The sequence below is a fragment of the Helianthus annuus genome, chromosome 17, assembly GCF_002127325.2.
Source record: "Helianthus annuus cultivar XRQ/B chromosome 17, HanXRQr2.0-SUNRISE, whole genome shotgun sequence".
NCBI lineage: Eukaryota > Viridiplantae > Streptophyta > Magnoliopsida > Asterales > Asteraceae > Helianthus > Helianthus annuus.
Genome location: NC_035449.2, coordinates 65888586 through 65908587, shown reverse-complemented (window position 1 = coordinate 65908587; position 20002 = coordinate 65888586). Strand labels below are relative to the sequence as shown.

Here is a 20002-nt window from a genome sequence, read left to right as displayed (position 1 = left end):
TAAGTGTAGGTGTTAACTTAAGAATTATGTACATAAAGTGTTGGTGTTAACTTAAGAACTTAAGAAATATGTATATTAAGTGTTGGTGTTAACTAATACCTACAGAAAACAGAAATACCGATTTCAAGAAATAAAACTATTTAATAATGCATACAGAAAACAAGAAATAAAAGAAAACGTAAATAAAGATTTCAAGAAATAATACTATTTAATAGGAGTAGGATCAAATACAAACCACATTTCGCATACAAACTGTAAGAACCGTTTAAAAAGTGTCACATGCCATCCAACCAATTATAGAGAAATGATAAAATCTATCTATTATACTAAAATAATTCATCTTTGCCACATGTCCTTATTCTTGGCCAATCAATTGGTTGATGTGGATACCCTCTTAGGCCAGATAATTCACAATGGGCGCCAATCTATTTCCTATATCTCCTTCTTCTCACGTACGTTTCTTCTTCCCACAACCATCTCTCTCCTCAACCTTTCTATATCTTATTTTGCAAATCGCAAACCTTGGTGTCTAAAGCAAGGATTGAAAGCATCGATTGAAGGCAACAAGTAAGTCATTTTCGATTCTAAATCTGATCCACATATGTTTTTTATGCATTGATTCGTGTTTCATATTTGTTTAATCTTGATTTATCTTTCATAAACCCTAATTCTCAGCGAGGCGATTCTCTTATTCATCCTAAATCGTTACCCTCTGAACTAGATCTTGGTATGTTAAGTTTTAATCTTATAATCCTACGTTTCTACAAAACCCTAATTATGATATGTGCGATTTTCAGACCTTCAAACTTCGAAGATCCAGAAAGAATTTGAGGGCTAAGGTATGAGATCGGATTCTGATCGTGTGAAATGTAATAGTTTTTGTTCAGATCTGGTTTTAGTTCTTTGAGTAAATTGTAAGTTTCTTTTAGATACTGAATGGAATTCGTTAACCATATTTTTGATCCCTTTCGTTCACACTTCGTCACGTTTGTTTCGAATTTAGGGTTCTCAGGCATTTTTTTGGAAGAGGCTTTCTATTCAGGTGCGTTTGGATTAGGTGCATTACAATTTCAATGTTACAATTGGGGTTTTCAATTGTGGATTTAACGATTTTTGGGTTTTAAAAGGTTTAATGAACACATTCAGTGTATGTCTGTGAATTTCATCTCAGGCCTTCAATCCTTTGATTTCCATATTTACAGGTATAGATCTTCAATGGAAAGATTGCCGGATTGCAAAAGATCAGCAAGAATTGCTTTTGAATGTAATTCTGCAGGTATTAAAATCATTATGTTTTTATGGGTTTTCTATATTTAATAATTTCAATGGAGTTTTATTATATTTGAGTTGGAAATTTATTAGGCTTTAGCCAGCTGTTTAAATTTAATTGGTTTTCTTATTTTTAACTACATGTTGAAGATCATCATCTATATTCAATGAATTACATGCATATAGGTGCTTCGAAGATGTGGTATGGTGTATGTGGGAAAGATGGTATTAAATTGGAGGCGATGTGAGAAAGCATTTGCCTTATCTTTTTGCTGAACAACCTGACTTGCTTCGCAAACTTGTGAGAAATATATTTGTTTGAAAATTAGAAATAAAAGTATAGTTTTAAATGAATAATGCATGTAAATTTGTTCATTGTGATTCAGGTCACCCAACTTTCACCATTCATACTAAAATCAGGAGTTCCGGTTTTTCGTGTTCAGAATGAATCCACTGGAGTTCGTTATGACATTTCCTCGAGCATATCATTCAGGGTTCAACTTCAAAAATTATTTTTTTTCTTTAAAAATTATTGATCTTGCAATCTTCCAGCAACTTCAAAAAAATTTTGTCATATTGTTATTTGATTGAAATTTCTTAATTTTTTTCTTGGTAGTTAACTTCAAAAGTTAGGGTTATTTCCTTAGGTATCCTTCCAAAATTTCGTATTTTTTATTTATATTCTTCTATGTTCTATACCATCATATATATAGTTTCAAAACACTTAAAATTTTTAATGACATAAATAGCTTATAGTAGTCTATTTCACTAAATAAACGATCTAGCATTAGTTGTCGTAGCTCTTATATTATGTGTGCCATGTATTAATCAGTTTCTTCTATAGTGTACATGTGTTTTTCTTGCACTTAAACAAACAGTTCGTCTCAAATTTGACTAGAAAAATTTTGCTTCATCTATCTATTATGCTAAAACAATTCAACTTTGCCACATGGCCCTATTCTTGGCCAATCAATTGGGTGATGTGGACACCACTTTATAAATCAACCACCAAGTTAACTCTGGGTGTGGTTTGCCTGCTTTCTATGAAGGTCTCCACGGAGCAATCACCCGCACTGTGAGCTTGGTAGTTTGAATTCGAATATTCGATACTCTTTTGAGTTTCAAATGCGATTTTAAATTTTGTTGAGTTTGCAGGCCGGCCCGCATGGAAGGAGGACCGAAATTACTTGCACTGCTTGTGGAGGACACTTAGGCCATGTGTTTAAAGGTGAAGGGTTTTGAAACAACTAACAATTGCTATGTTCATCTGTAAAATCTCGAATCCATAATGATTTTTTTAATATATGTCATGTTTATAATGTTTTTTGTAATCTCATATGCGACATCAGGTATGTTCAAATCATGATCTTCTCATTGTTCATATAGCAATAGAATCGGATGATCATTATCAACAACAACACACCGCAATTTGAGAAAAAAAACCCAAAAGAAAACCTAACAACTAGGTGAGTTAGTCATTTGTTACTAAATATTACTTCTTTTAGTTATCTGTAATGCATGTGGAGTCCAATTTGAAAGTAAACCCTGCGAATTCTATCTTGAGTTAGTTTTTTGTCGTCTGGTGATTGTTTGCATCACTTGCTTTTTTTATATTAATTTTATACCTGATTGCATAACAAGTTTTGGGTTCGAAAGCTCAGGAGTTGCAACTGCCTGAGGAGGTGGGACCGGATACTATCATAGGCGTTGGATGCTTTAAACTTGGCAAATGGTAATGGATGTTGAAAACCACAATCATATGCAAATGGTAAAGGTATTTTTACAATTTTTAATTTCTTATTTCTATGTGACAAGTTGGTTATCTTTTTAAAATTATATCTACAACATTCTTTTGCTAATACCTCCATTATTGAAGACCTTGAATTTGAAGACAAAATGCCATTTGAAAAATCAGGAAATCCTATAATTCATCAGGTCAATTTCTTTTTGTCATTATTTATTATATATCTTGAAATGTTTGGAATGATATCCTACTGAGCCAAATATGATAAAAATGTGAGATATTATTGTATGTAACTACTAAGCCAAATATGATTTAATTTATGTTTATGACATTTTTGGTGGCTTTCAGTTCGTTTGACCCGTATCATTTTTATGTTTTTTTTTACTCTTACCCATTGGAAATTTAAGATAATCGGGTCGACCCATTCTGTAAACGTTAACATAAGCAATCCATAACGATGGTTAGTGATTAGATTGGATTATTGAAGCTAATCTAACTCAGCCAAACACATTCTATAGTTCAATTTTAGGTTTAAAGGACTAATAATTTCAAAACATTGTTTAATTTAATTAAGTACTTGGTTTAAAAGAATTATTGAGCACCATATTGAAAAACCACAAAAACTGATAATCTCTTATTTAATAAATGATTTAGGGACCGATACTAAAAATACTTATGCTCTCAATTTAGTAAAATTATATAATTCTAACTGGACTCTTGAGATTAGAAGGCTAAAGTATTAGGCAATATTATGGCAGACTAAAGTAATAGAAAATATTAACTTTCGTAACTTCTTAGAGTTGGTACCTGAAGTACAGGAGGTTACCATGATTTCTATTCAAGCTATGTTCATGTTTATGTGATCTGATTATTGTTATTTTTGTTATTTTTTTCATGTTAAAAGTGCTTATTTTTTTATTTTTCATATTTGCAATCATTATGCTTCGTGTTTAGACTACCTGTTGCTTGACATCCATTTCTATGGATGCAATCTATCAGCTGTTCAGTTTTATACTATGGGAAATAGTTAGGTGACTTGATGTCTATATCTGATAATAGTGAAGCATGTACAACATGTCAAGTTTAGAAACACAAGCAAATAAGCGAATCATATTCGTGATCGAGTGGTCGGGCAGTTCCAGTTCCAGAGGCAAATGCAGAGATCCAATCCAACTTAGATGTAAGTTAAATATACTTAATTTCTTATTATTTTTTGAACTTTAAATTAGAAATATGTTTCCTTTCTTGATTTCATTTGCAATAGCAAAATCCTCAATGGCTAAATCATTCAATACTGAAAGTGGATTAACACAAGGATTAAAATGTTTACATACTCTATTTATCAAAAAGTTATTAAATTTGCTACAGTGTTAGTCTTAACTTTACTGATCTTGGATTTTGTATTTTAGTTAGCGTTGGTTTGGTTGCTTATCTTTACAATGTGATTTCTTAGAAGTGATTTTCTTTAGCAAAGAGGCTACAACTTCTGTTAAAAGTTATGTTAAATAATTATTATATAAAGAATAGAATTTAACCAAAATGACATTTTTAACCCGTTTAACCCAAAAGTTTAGCCAAATGGGAATGGGTCAAACGGGTGGAGTGTTGTCAAATGTTAATTTGTTGCAGGTGATGAATAAAGAAAGGGTTGCTTTGTGAAGGTGAAGATGTTGTATTATTGTCGTCGTGCTGAGGTACGATCTCTATAATTTTGCATATCTGATTTTGTATTGTACGTATTTGTTAGCATCATATTTGTAAACCAATGATTTCAAATTGATGTATTAAAGCAACTTTTTAGTCAACTCGCAGAAATTGTTCATGAATGCCCAAAAAATACTACTGGTGACTGATGTTTAACTTATTACTTTGTATTGTGACTGGCTTACTTTTGCTTCTTTTTGTCAATGATATATTCTCTGGTAACATATATCATGGAGATTGGAGAACTGAGGCACAACAGGTGGTCTCTTTGTTTGGTTTTATGCATTGGCTAGAAACTGGACATCTTCTAATACATACCGAAGTGGAAGAAAAATTAGGATGTAAGTCTCAGTTTGTGCTTTTTTAGTAATGAACATGTGATTCAAATTCCTGCCCAAAATTAAGTTTACTATTTCTTAATTTGTTGTTTAGATTTTCCGCTCTTATATTTTGGTTTAGGGTACAGGAGTAGAGTCGTGACTTTGGGGATGAGTTAAAGAAGAAGAAGAAGAATGGTTTGTTGTATATGGAAATTGATGGAGGGATTGCTAGCTATGTCATGTATCATCAACACTAAACCTGCTGGTATCATCATCAATTATTTTTCTTTTTCAGTCGCTTATGTTATGTTTATGAATCCTTTTTTACTGTAACAATTTGAAAAATTGAAAAAGGACCATCGTCAATTAACTTTTAAGACACCGGGTAATCAAATTTTTAGACATTTCAATCTTTTGAATGTAACAAATTGAAAAAGGATCTGATACGTTTGTTAGATTGAATACTAATCGCTTATATGTGTTGAATTGATTTGTTAAATTGAATATTAATCACATATGAAACTATTATGAGTACAAAGAGATTTTCAACGAATTGTGATCATTGCATATTCATATATTTCATTTGTGATGGCAACGGTGATAATAAAGATATTTTCTTTTAGCAACCCGTGAAATTCACGGGATCTTAAACTAGTAATATCCTAAATAATATCATTTATATTGAATTCCCTATAAGGAATGGGATCAAATACAAAGACTTATGTTTGTAAGAACCGTAAGAACCAACACATAATTGACAAGTGTCCCTCAATAAAAAATTAGTTTAGGGGTAATTTAGACCTTTTCACCATATTTATTTATAACTAATTTAAAATAATTATTAAAACATCCCTAAATCCATGCAAGTTTAATTCAAATCAAAGTTTGAATTTTTTAACATATTCATGATCTAGTAACTCTTCATGATTGAACCAACCTGTAGGAACCACCACAAAAAAGATAATCAGCACAACACTAAATAATTAGCATAACATCCTTAATCGTTCTCCATTATTAGCACATCGTCCTCAATCGTTCTCCATTATCAGCACATCAGATGTGCTGATTATATCTACTTTTGGTGTTTGTTTGTATTATATTGTAATTAACATATAATCAAACACTTTATCAGCACAATTATAAACAACTTTTGGTAACTTTTTTAAAAGTTACTTTTATAAATAAAAAAAGGTATAGCAATATGGTACTCATATTAAAGATAAAAAAGTATTTGATTTTATGGTATATTTTTTTAAAAAAAATAATGAAGTATATAAAAGTTATTTTAGTTTAAAAAACCTTGGTGGAATTTGTATTTAATTGCAAATGGTCAAATGACTAGCAAGTTTATGAAATTACCCCTAACTTGTTAGTACTAATTTTTAATTATAAGGGTTTTATTTATAATCAACCCCAACCCTTGATTTAAACTATCAATGATTCAGATCTGTTCTTACGGTTCTTACAGTTAGCACTGTTTGTACAGGATCTCAACCCTTCCCTATAAATATGCTAACAAGCAATTAATTCTTTATTTGGATCTTCTTTTTGTTTTCAATGTGCTGATTAAGAAAAGTGCTGATATCATTCAAATATGTGCTAAAATCAATTATCTTGATTAATTTTCATGTGCTAATATAATTCAAAAGTGCTACTATTATGTATGTATTGTTTTGTTTTGTGCTAATTTAACTTTTTTTAAGTGCTAGGATCTGTTATTACGATTTGTAGGATAAATATGCTTTGTACCAGAACCAATTCCCTATTTAATAATGCCTTTAGAAAACAAGAAATAAAGATTTCAAGAAATAAAACTATTTAGTAATACCTACACCTACAGAAAACATGAAATAAAACTATTTAGTAATACCTACAGAAAATAAAAAGAATAAACGACAAAACCATAATGCTTAGGCACATAAAAAGCATTATGCGTATTAAGTGTTAGTGTTAACTTAAGAAAGCATATTTAGTTTTAGTAAGTGTTAGTGTTAACTTAAGAAAGCATATTAAATGTTAATGTTAACTTAAGAAATAAAGATTTCAAGAAATAAAACCAATTACTATAAGAATTAAACTATTTAGTAAACATTGTAGCAAACACTATAAACTAGATAAAAAATTGTTTTCATAAATGAACCTTACATTTAAATACATTCTCATATACTTCTTCTTCACACCTTCCTTTTGCTCTATATCTGGCTCTCGAAGCAACTCAAGAACTCCTTTAACAATCAAATGTTGTAGAACACGTAATACTACTGATACTTTTGTACACTTACATCCATCCATGTGTAAAGGTACCTCATCTACATTCTCTTCGTAATCTTGCCCATCCATGTCTAAAGGCATCTCACATTCAATCTCTTCGCGATCCTGTTCATCCATATTTGAAGGCACCTCACCATCCTTCTTTTCGCGATCCTACCTGATAGGTGAGGCTTTTTTCCACCTCCAGTCGGCATTACAGCAATAACATTGAGATTATTCAGTGTTGCATTAATCACCTCCTGTTGGTGTGGTAGGTATCCAGAATGTTTAAACGTATTCATAATTATTTCCTGAGATGAACCAAGAAACAATTATCACGCAATAACATAGCTATATGTCAAGACAGACGCGCGTGAAACTCAGGACAATACGGTAGCACTGAACTCGAACCACATACCTTTCTTAGATTTTCGTACCACATACCTTTAAATAGTTGGTCCAATCGAAATTCTGTCTCAAGTGTTCGTCATTTGAACCATCAATTACTTTGACATCCTTAAGTGGTTGTGTTGGTTTGGATATTTTAAAAGAAAGAGACTTAAGGGATTCCTTAAGCAGTTTAAGATGCTCATCCAGGTAAGATACATCATCCTTATTTGGACGAGGGCATTTCCTATCAAAGTATTCCTCAAGCTTTTTGATATAATAACCCAACATGGCGCTATGATTAAAGCAATCAAACAAAATATCAGGTAACAGGTTTGGTAATCTTGTCAATTTGGATGCAACTAAAGGAGAGACAAAATTTGTGGCATTATGTTCTCATATTATAAATGACTTTAATAAAAACTAGTGTGGCATTATGTTCTCATTTTATAAACGACTTTGACAAAAACTAGAGGTGACAGGATGCATGGATTGGGTACAAACTTAGAGTTACTTTCAACCCATTTGAGACGAAACACAACCCAAGTCAACCCATTCATAGGTAAATGGTAAATGGGTAAAATTGCCACCTCTAAATTTCAATCTAACATGATGTTTATTGATTATTCATATTATAGCACAATAAATGCTCAATTTCTCATTCAGAGGAAAATAAAAATTGAAAATAACACCTTATCTTCCTTTTCAAAAGGTAGAGACTAAAGAAGGTATGATACCTATCTTGAAAAAGCTTTTGGCCTCGCGCATATCCTTCATCGCCTTCGTATGAACCCAAGCATTAGGGCAACTTCTTATCTGAAGCAGATTCAAAAGTTATTCATGAAGTATGCCACAACTAACATGATACCATATATGTAATGGCTAGAGTAAGAAGTAACTTGCCTTAGAAACATCAGCATCAGTGCAGTAAAAGCATAGTGGAGTAAGTTTGCCACTGAAATTCAACCAACACCACAAAACAATTAAGAACATAAAAATAGACAGAACTACAACGAATAAAGCAACTAGAAATATTTATAATAAGATTAATAATCATACCGGATAGTGTTCTCATTGATTAAAGCTTAGAGAAATGTGAGTGCATATGTCTATTGCTTGCGTCAATAGAGTATCGTAGCCGAGCAAATGATACAAGACAAGGTTTTAGGGTGAATAAACAGGAAATAATAAGTTAGTATGTGAGAGAGTTGGTTCGCACGGACCGGCGCAGCCAGGTCCGCACGGATGCACATCCAAGGTTCGCACCGAACAATGGTGCGTAGGATTAGGGTTTTGACCTATGTTGACTAGCGCGCACAGTCTGATCCGTAGGTATACATGTACATCCGCAATTAGAAGTGCATGCGCAATTACTAGTCCATCCGTTTGAGAGTTGATACGCGCCTAGGGTCCATTTATGAATATCAGTTTGTGTGGATCTACTACTAGTATAAATAGGTTGTCTTGTTTGTTCATTTGTAATCTTTGTTGACAGAGAAGGGAAACTCTTGTCGTTTGATTTCACGGTTCTGTAAGTGTCAATTAGTAATAGAAATCAACTTTAATTAGCTTGCTTGTGTTCATTCTACTCTCGTACTTGGATCCACACAAGATACGTGATCTACGCAGTTAACGGTGTAACGAAATCGATCCTAACACGAACTCACAAGAAACGTCATGGTGCTAGAAATGAAAGCAAATGAAGTATATAGAAATCGAACGCCATGGCTTACAAGTTTCCTTTCTTTTGAAATATGTATTAAATTTCCACTGCAACAAAAGTGAAATACAACAAAAATATTAATGACACTTAGATTTTCAAGGGTCGAATTCTTGATTATCTTTTTCATTCTGTGATTGCAGGTTACCAAAAGTTGCCGAAAATTTTGAAACAACCCAAACCATATATACTAATGACTCTAAATGAACATATTAAAATTGTGAACGCAAAAAAAAAAAAAAAAAAATCATTTTGGTTACCTAAGTGAGTCATGAAAACTTAACAAATCCGAGAATAAAAATATATATAGTAGAAATAGAAAAGGATCCTGAGAGATTTTGAGGGAGCGAGGTGAAATAAGGTAAAGCCTCAGTTAAATAAGAGGATTAGATGGGATAGTTTGTTGTTGTTGGTATTGGTACATTTATTTTATTCTTCTTTATGAACGGTACTTGGTATATTTTTTTTTTCTTTTTGAACGGTACTTGGTACATTTCTTTCTTTTCTTTTCATTTTTTTTTGAACAGTACTTGGTACCTTTTTTTTCTTTTGAACAGTACTTAGTAAACTTGATACCTTTCATTGAGGGGGATAGAAGAGAGGACTTAACAAGTTAAAGGAGATAACCCCTTCTAATCAGATTTTTACAAGGGTATCAATTTTACTTTGTGTCTCTTCTAATCTCAGTTTTCGTTTTTCTTTTTTCTATTTATAACTGTAACTAATAAACTAATTGATTATTTTAACCTTTGGTTGTCTTTAGTTTTTTTGGCAAGCCTTAAGAACCAATAGAGCACCGAGATGTTAATATCTATTTTACTGTGGTTCACGTGTTCACATTGATTAGTTACATGACTACAAAATAGAAATGTAGTTAACCAATGGGTGTAAGCCTTTTAATTCTCTGAAAGACCTGCATTATAGTTGCTTTTCAAATAGTGTATGGGATCAAATACATCTCACCATGTTTGTAAGAACTGTAAGAACCAACCATCATGCGACATGTGTCATTCATTATAAAATGATATAAATGAGAATACTAATAATGTGGATAGTCTTATGTTATGCTAATGTCGTTTTTTGATTGTGCTAAGGTCGTTGATAATGGAAGTGCTAATAATGGAAGTTTCTTTTTTGATTGTGCTAATGTCATTTATGGGGGTGTGCTTATGTTTTTTCTCTTGGTGGTTCCTGCATATTGGTTTGATCTGGATATGTTACAAAATTAAATTTTGGTTTGAATTAATCTGCGTGGATTTAGGGATATTTTTGATAATTAATTGTAATTAGTTATAAATAAATAGGGTCAAAAGTCTAAATTACCCCTAAACTAATTTTTAATTGAAGAACACTTGTCATTTATGTATTAGTTCTTATGGTTCTTACAAACATAAGAGTTTGTATTTGATCTCATACCAATTAATAAATACAATAATAGCATCTATAAATGAAGTATATATTAGCTAGGTTAATCCAAATGCTTTTCAAGAATATATTATAGTGGTGAAGAACATTAGTTTTAAGAAAGCATTTACGATTTTTTAAACCACTTTCAAGCTATCATCTTCCCCAATAGAACCCTAAAAACGCCCGATATTTCAAACCCAATATTTGTTTCTCATGATTTCAGTTAACAATTAAACGCTTAGGGATTTTGTTCAAAATAAGAAAACAAATAGATTGTTGTTAAATTTACCTTGAATAGTTGCACACATTACGACGGTGGCTCGTCAGAAAAGCTTGCGGCTGCGGCTATGAAAACAGAAACATACCAATCAGAAATCAAGCAAAGAACAACGACAAACCAACCTAACACAAAGACATATCAAGAGACGAAACTGCACATACCTGACGAAATAGGTAAAATGCAAGCAAATATACAAAAATCAACTGCTCAAAAACAGACAAAAGATGGTGTTTCGATTCCGGCGACTACCGATGATCTAGCATCGCCACCATCGGTGTCTTCATCACCACCGACATCGCCTTTCTGTCTCTAGGTTTGTATATGTGTATTGAGAGTGTAGATGAAAAAGAAGAGGATATGGTTTTCCCCAAAAACAACGGGCTCCCTTAATAAGTCACAGGACACATATGGGTAAATATATAGCTGGCATTGTCTGAGAAATTTACAAACCAATCAGCAGTAGTTGTAACAAAGACAAGCATAAACTACAATTTAGCATAACTAGAGTGAGATGGTGCAAAAGAAAGGAATCAAGGGCAGGGTTATATAGCGATCCCCATATGTTCAGTCGCTTTCAGGGTGAGGTACAAGAAGATACCAAGTACGATCATGACTTTTATCACCCCTCCTTCCACCGATCAATTCCAACAAACCTCATTTATATATCTATTTATTTTCATTGATTTTTTTTGTTTCTTCCGACTTTTTTTATTTTACTTTTGTCATGAGATGACCCTAGAAGATGTATGTTCGTAGTCGTTCTACTCTTTTCCGCTAACACAATAATGAAATGACACAAATCGACGACCGATACACAAATGTGTTGGAATTGGTATGTCCAATACTCAACTATTTGACGTTGTTATCATAGTACGATCAAAGAGTTACGATTTGGAAGACAAACACAAATAATATATTTAATTGTTAAACATTGAACACGATTTGCGGTACAATATTATCGAGATTAATTATTTTGGGATAATTAGGTACTGTTTAAAGAGTTAAACAAAAAAAATTAATATTTGATAATAAATGTAGGTCGGGGATTGGTCAGTAATTAATAGTTCTAATTATCACTTTATTTGTTCTATGTATTGATAATGTGTTTGTTATGAAAATAAAAGAATTTGAAAATCTCAAAAAAGAAAATAGAAATTTATGATTTGGGACAGTAAGTCACCATATCATCTTGGTGACCACAATTGAATGTTTGTTGAACTTTTAATCTGAAATTATGTAAAAGAAAAGTCGGTAGTCAATTAAATAGTAAATATGGGCTAGCACATTTGTTAGAGGCTCATGCCTCTTAGAGAGAAGATCATATGTTCAATTCTAGGCATGAAGAATTATTTAATTAATTGGTATAACGTAGAGTAGGAATAAGTTTTGTCATTCAAATAAAAAAGGACGTAGCTAAATAGTGCCGAGTGATATAAAAAACAAATCACCAATTAAAATAAACTATAACAGTGCATCAAGAGCTCCACTAAAAAACTACTCCATATTACTCCAATGGATGTTCTTCGACCTTGACGTGTGTTTGATCCAATTAAACGACTGAGCTTGCACATCTTCAAAAATCTAGTATCTGGACTTCTTTAGGCCAGAAACGATTTGGTGTTCATAAAATTAAATGAGCCTTGTCATATAATACTTATATAGGGTGGGTTATACTAAAAAAAGTAAATTTTCCTAAAAAAGTGTGGGAATGTATCAAAAAGTGTCATGTGATTTAAGGAGTAATGAAGTTCGTGGTTGAAAAGGAAGCTAGTCAATAATTTGAAACTAAGGTAGTGTTTGGTATGTAGGAAGGGACGAGAGGCGGAATGGAATGGATCATTACGAGAGAAAGAACGAAGAAAAGCGTGTTTGGTTGGTCAATTGAATGGAATCACCAATTTCATAAGGTATTTCATTCCCTCTAAATGATTCCATCTACCCTCATGTTTTTTTTTCATTCCATCCCCTCTTGCACCATTCATCAACAACACCACAACCCACCATCACCATCACCACAACCGACGCCATCGTCGCCTCCACCCGCAACCCGCAACCCGTAACCGCCTTCACCGCCTCCACTCGCAACCTGTAACTGCCTCCGCCGCATCCACCCGCAACCCGTAACCACCTCCGCCGCCACCCCAACAACCACCACCACCACTGCCACCACCACCCTCCACCGTTGCCACCCACCGCCGCCACCGCCACTCATCGTCGCCACCCACCACCACTGTCGATGTCACAACCACCACCGCCGCCACCACCCACCGACACCTCCGCTGCCACCAACCACCACCGACAAAGACGCCGTTGTTGGAACCTTATGTCTTCGGTCGTCATCTACTCCTTTTTCCGAAAGGAGTCATCAACTACTCCTGTGTTGAATATAAAACTCGAGAATGCCGTGGTCACATCCCTAACAAATGAATTTAAAAAATTAATAATCAAATAGCTAAAAGTGCTACGTAATAAAAAAAAATAAGAAAATGTGTGCACCACAATCAATTTTAATGCAAATACATAGATTGTCCCCTCAAAACATGGTATAATGGCATGTATACTCAACAAAAAATCATAATATTAAATATACTTATATTACAAATTTGACATTAACTAGTATTAAGCATCCTCGCGTTGCGGCAGAGTAAAACCGTGCCAAATAACATCAATGTCATACCCCCTATCAGTAACCACCACCGGAAAAACTCGTAAACTGAAAAAAAAAATAACGAAAAGTAGACGTAAAACGTTGAACCACGCACGGCCGTTGTGGCTAGGGTTGTTCATTTTTTTCCAAAACCCGAAACCCGACCCGAACCCAAGAAACCCGAACCCGACCAATCCGAACTTTAAATGGTTCCGTTATCGGGTCACTTTTTCTCTACCAAAAACCCGAACGACCCGACCCGAAACACGAAACTTGAAAAAAACCTTAACATTTATAATTTTTTTCTTATAGAATTTTTTTGGTTTGAAGTCTTTAATATATGAAATATAAAGTTTTAGGACTTTTAAATATTATAATAGCATATTGTCAAATAATGTTTGAACTTTGATAATATTTTTAAAGTAGCAATATGAATTTTGATGATATCTTGTAAAAAAAACATTAACTTTTCATTTTACATCTAAACCCGAAAACCGAACAACCCAACCCGAACTAACCCGAACCCAAATAACCCAAAACCGACTAACCCGAACTTTAAATGGGCCGGTTATCGGGTCAATTTTTCCTAGACAAAAACCCGAACAACCCGTCCCGAAAAACCCGAAACCCGAAGAAAAAATCTGATGAACACCCCTAGTTGTGGCGTGTTGATGCGAAACGTAAAACCTAAAAAAATAAATAAGTCAATCAAGAACCCGTGCGTTACAACAGGGCTGATAAACAGAAAAAAGTAGACGTAAAAACGTTGAAACACACACGCACGTTACGGCGTGTTAAATCGCAGAATTTAGAACGAAATGTAAAACGAAAAGTTTATAAAAATGAAAAGTATAGTGTCAAAGTTGAAAGGAAAAAAAACATTAGGTTAAATTATAAATGATAAAAAATATATCAGTTAAAAGTAAAAAAACTATATTACATTACATTACATTACAATATAATACAAAAAAGCAACTTGGGTTGCCATTGCACCACTTAACGTCACGTTCTTTCCAACTCAAAAGCAACACGCCGCTTAGAATAAAATCCAACCGACAGTTCCATATAATATAGTTTGTGAAACGTCACGATGGTTTGACGCAAACATCACCGGCACGTTTACCATCATGGTAAACAAACTGACTTTACAATGTAATATCCAAACGCCGAATTATCCAAACGACACGCCGACAAAAAAACAACTATTATCCAAATGTAATTACGCTTATGTTTGTATGTAACTAGGTGATGCCCCGCCCGCGTTGCGGGGCGATGGCCGAATAATTTTCAATCAATTAAAAAAACACTACTATAATTTTGTCAGTAAAAAAACTAAACGATGATAAGACCGTTTTTATTTTCGGCTCAGGGCAAAACTGTAATTTTTCAAGACTAATGAGCGAGTGTTAGGTTAAATCGAGTCAAGCAATTAAAAAAAAACTTTCTACTTTTGCGTAAAAAACTAAAACGATGGGAAAACGTAATTTTGAACTGAGGGCGAAATCATAATTTTTATTTAGTGATAAATCGTCAATTAAATAGACCAATGGGGGAGTGTTAGGCAGCTGCGGCATGACTGTAATTTTACACTGGGGGAAAATTGTAATTTAACCAGGAAAACAAAAAAAAAACGATGGAGAAAATGTAAATTTAATTTGAGGGCAAAATCGTAACGTGGCTATGAGGGAAAAAAACTAATGGGAAAATTGTAAATTTAAACGGGGCAAAATCGTAATTTTGAACCAAGGGCAAAATAGAATTTTTTTGCTGGGAGCAAAAGCGTAAATTTATTTTTAAGTCGGGGTAGAAACATAACTTTTAACTGATGGAAAAATCGTAATTATAAGGGAAAAAACTAATAGCAAAATTGTAAATTTAAACGGGGCGAAGTCGTAATTTTGAACCCAGGGCAAAATTGAAATTTTTAGATGGGAGCAAAAGCGTAATTTTATTTTTAAGTGGGGGCAAAAACATATTTTTACACTGACGGGAAAAATCGTAATTTTAAAGCGGGATAAAATCGTAAATTAGCTGGGCCAATAGGGGAGTGCCAGACAGCTGCCTGGCATTATTCCCTCAACCGCCTATGTCTGCCAACTAGTTAATGCTCCGCCCGCGTTGCGGGGCGATAGGCCGAATATTTCTCAACTAATTAAAAAGCACTACTATAGCTTTGTTAGAAAAAAAAACCTAAAACGATGGTAAAATCATAATTTTGAGTTCGGGCCAAAACTGTAATTTGTCAGGATTAATGAGCGTGTGTTAAGTACCTCATTGACACCAAAGAAAAATTAAACTAAGTCAACAAACTAAAGCGTTGTCAATACTGTAATTTTTAACCAGGGACAAAACTGTAACTTTAACCATAGGGCAAATCGTAATTTTAAACTTGGGGGTAAAATCTAATATACCCGAACCAATAAGAAAGTACCAAGTAAATATACAATCGGAAAACAAAAAAAAAGGAAAAAGGCCACCGCCCTTCTCCTCCACTTGTTGTAAACAACTATTCCCTTATCTTGGTTTTGTTGTTATAGAGAATTGATGAAAAGTCCGTCCGCGTTGCGGGGCTATGGCCGAATAATTCTCAATCAATTAAAAAAAGACTACTAAAATTTTGCTAGGAAAAAAAACGATGATAAGACCGTAATTTTGGGCTCAGGACAAAACTATAACTTTCAGGACTAATGAGCCAGTGTTAGGCAGCTCCTTGACATGAAAAAATTAAATCAAGTAAACCAATTAAAACAAAAAAAAAAAACCTTTATAGTTTTGCTAAAAAAACTAAAACGATGGGGAAAACGTAATTTTTAACTGAAGGAGAAATCATAATTTTAATTAAGGAATAAAATCGTAAATTAAATGGAGCAATGGGGGGGTGGGTGTCAGGCAGCTGCCGGCATGACTGTAATTTTACACTGGGGGCAAAATTGTAATTTAACCAGGAAAACAAACAAAACGATGGAGAAAATGTAAATTTAATTTGAGGGCAAACTCGTAACGTGGCTATGAGGGAAAAAAACTAATGGGAAAACTGTAAATTTAAACGGGGCAAAATCGTAATTTTGAACCGAGGGCAAAATTGAAATTTTTTGCTGGGAGCAAAAGCGTAAATTTATTTTTAAGTCGGGGTAGAAACATAACTTTTAACTGATGGGAAAATCGTAATTATAAGGGTAAAAAAACTAATGGCAAAACTCTAAATTTAAACGGGACGAAGTCGTAATTTAGAACCTAGGGCAAAATAGTGTAATTTTATTTTTAAGTGGGGGTAAAAACATAATTTTACACTGACGGCAAAATCGTAATTTTAAAGTGGGATAAAATCGTAAATTTGTTGGGCAGCTGCCTGACACTATTCCCTCAACCGCCCATTTAAGCCAACAATTGATGAAAAGCACCGTTACCCTCCATATGCTTTGTCCTCAATCGCCCATTTAAGCCAAATGATGAAAAGCATTGTTACCCCCATATGCTTTGTAGATATTGAATTGTTTAGAGTCTAAAGGGTCAATTTGGTTTATGAACCATCGTTGACAAAGAAAAACGTCGTGCCTCTACAATTGAAAACCAAATTGACTCACCGACGTGACTATACACTTGACAACCATAAAACACGCCCGTTTAGAAAGAAAAATAAACAATCTGACGCGTCTCCTCCGACACCGATTTCCCGGTCAGTTGTCACCATTTCAAAGCCCTATATAACCCAACCGTCACCAAAAGTCTCCGGCCCTGACGCTTTCGATACGGTAGTAGCGTTGTGGTGGGGGCGGCGTTAGTGGTGAACGGGGCAGCCGGTATTGCGTTGATGGATGATGAAGGGGAGAGCGAGATGAAACAAAAGATGTGGTTACCCCATTTTATTTCTGCTCCTCAATTTGATATCAGCCATTTCAGATTAAAGCTTCTTGAAAAAAATCATCGCATAAGAACTCTGAAGTGTTTATCATAGGGTTATATTATAATTTTGAATGAAGCCCCATTTTCGTCCCTCACCAGTCACCATTATATTATTCCTTATTTTAAATTGAACTTAAATATTAAAATTTTAAATTAAGAATGAAATAACCCATTTTTGTTTGCATACTACATTAACAGGTACCATTTAATTTCATTCCTTAAACCAGTCGGTTTTTAATATGTAAAATAAAATAACAACTACGTGGAGTATATGGATTCTCCGCCGCAACGCGTTATACGTTCTTATCTATTTTGGTACTTTGTATTGTTTGCAAAACAGGTTGGTTACCCGCAGCAACGCGCGGATAAGAACAACCTCATTAATTAGAAAAACAAAAAAGATATTCACAAAGCATATGATACAACAACCATTGGGTGTCAGTCAAATGGCCACCAGCCCGCATTCTAACCCGGAGGTGGCGGGTTCGAGTCTTGCTCGTTCCCAATGCCCCTACGGTAGCGGATTTACCCCCAGACTCAGGCTTACTGGGTGGCGGTCTGCGAGGTGGGATCACCTCGGCGGTTGGGAGGACCGTGGAATATCCCCCCCCCCCCCCCCCCCAAGCATATGATACAACCATCAATGCATAAATAACTTGTTAATTAATTAAGCTATGTTACAACTATAAGATGCACAATACACCCACAAAGCTTGATGTACAAACACCAATGCAACAAAATGTTACAAATTTATATTATATAAATTTAAATATAAATAAGTCACAAGACACATACGGTTAAATATACAACTGGCATTGTCTGAGAAATTTACAAACCAATCAGACTAATGGGTATGGGGGCCGGCTGAGGCCCGGCTAGGACCGGCGCCGGTCCCCCACACCACCCCCCTCATGTCCGGCCCGGCTCAAGCGGCTCTCCACAGCCGGGTTAGCCCATCCTCTCTCCTCTCTCCTAACACACATACATCTATACATACATACATATATATATAAAGGGGTTCATCCCCCACCCCCTAGGTTCATCCTCTTCAAGCCGAGCCTACGTGGCGCCTACGTGGCGGCTCATCCCCTCCAAACCCATCCTCTCCATACCCTTTAGTCTCAGTAAAAGTTGCAACAAAAACAAGCACAAAGTACAATTTAAGCATGACGTACAACTGCACTAAACAGTTGCTAATTCATAATATATAATATTATTTCAATCCTATTTTAAATATTACTAGTTATAAAAACCGTCGCTACGTTGCTGCAAACTTATTTTGTTATAGTCTGTGTTTATATATGTTTGAAATCACTACGAGCGCGTTGCACACGGAATCGCTGAGAAGAATAAAAATAAAATGTAGAAAAAAACACTAAAAATAACCGAAAGAAAATCAACTAAAAAAGTTGTATGGTAATGATGTTGTTCGATAGAAACCCGTAGTCAGAGATGAGCAAATAGTAATAGGTACCGGTACCGAATTTCCTGAACTGAAAGATCCTAAGTACCAGTTCGGTACTGAAGTTTGCTGTTTCTGGTACCGGTTCGCTACCGGTTTTTACCTTCATATACCGATACCGTAACCGGTATTTTTGGTACCAATACCGATTCGGTATCGGTTGGTACCGAGCTTATCTCTACCCCTGAAACTAAAAAAAAAGTTGTACGATACCGTTGTTGTTCGTACGGTACCCGTGATCTGGGTTGAGCAAATGGTACTGGGTAGTAGTACCAAATTTATCGAACCAAAAGATTATCAAACTCAATTCGGTACTGACTTTTGGCGTTTTATGTACGAGATTGGTGCTGTTTTTTACCTTCATGTATCGATAACGAACCGGTATTTTCGATACAAGTACCGGTTAACACCAAACTTATCAAACTTAAAAAGTAAAGAAGATAACAATTATTATAATGTGAAACTAATAAAATCATAAAAAAAAACTATATTTAATATTTTATTATATTACAATACACTTTACTGTTCATTTCGTTCTCCTATTAATATATAGGAGATTCTCCTATTAATATATGAGAATTTGAGTTTGTAATTCAACTCTATTTTAAATATCATTTGAGTTTGTGAGAGATAATGTAAATATTATTTAGTTTCAACTCTATATTAGATTTGAAATAATATAAACAACTATTATTTTTTAATATTTTCAATATATTAGATTTGAAATAATATAAACATATGTTGTTTTTCAAGTTTTGGATGAAATGAATGTTAGAAATAACCCGTTGATGTGGCCTTACGGATCATTTTGTAACATTACCAATATGACATAACTAATCCCTGACAATTACTTGATGGTAGTAATTGTAATTATTGATTAGTTTAAGGGGCAATTATGATTTCCCTTTA

The 20002-nt window shown here is 34.0% G+C and overlaps 3 long non-coding RNA genes and 1 other non-coding gene across 5 annotated transcripts; 2 read left to right on the top strand and 2 right to left on the bottom strand.

Moving 5' to 3' along the window:
* Positions 1-472: 472 nt before the first annotated feature.
* LOC118489312 lies at positions 473-1758 on the top strand. The gene is made up of 7 exons (XR_004887202.1): positions 473-567; positions 676-727; positions 798-914; positions 1004-1042; positions 1203-1276; positions 1456-1570; positions 1656-1758. It is a non-coding gene; the product is annotated as an uncharacterized LOC118489312 (long non-coding RNA).
* A 230-nt stretch (positions 1759-1988) lies between these two features.
* Positions 1989-3604, top strand: LOC118489311. Of its 2 annotated transcripts, XR_004887201.1 has the most exons (4): positions 1989-2344; positions 2425-2497; positions 2619-2735; positions 2931-3604. It is a non-coding gene; the product is annotated as an uncharacterized LOC118489311 (long non-coding RNA). The 2 variants fall into 2 exon arrangements; XR_004887200.1 differs by having other exon boundaries at positions 1989-2497.
* A 3509-nt stretch (positions 3605-7113) lies between these two features.
* LOC110922214 lies at positions 7114-8492 on the bottom strand. The gene is made up of 3 exons (XR_004887198.1): positions 8412-8492; positions 7732-7969; positions 7114-7598 (listed from the first exon to the last, which is right to left on the bottom strand). It is a non-coding gene; the product is annotated as an uncharacterized LOC110922214 (transcript).
* Positions 8493-8572: 80 nt separating this feature from the next.
* On the bottom strand, positions 8573-11581 carry LOC118489310. Its single transcript, XR_004887199.1, has 3 exons — positions 11243-11581; positions 11091-11146; positions 8573-8629 (listed from the first exon to the last, which is right to left on the bottom strand). It is a non-coding gene; the product is annotated as an uncharacterized LOC118489310 (long non-coding RNA).
* Positions 11582-20002: the final 8421 nt, after the last annotated feature.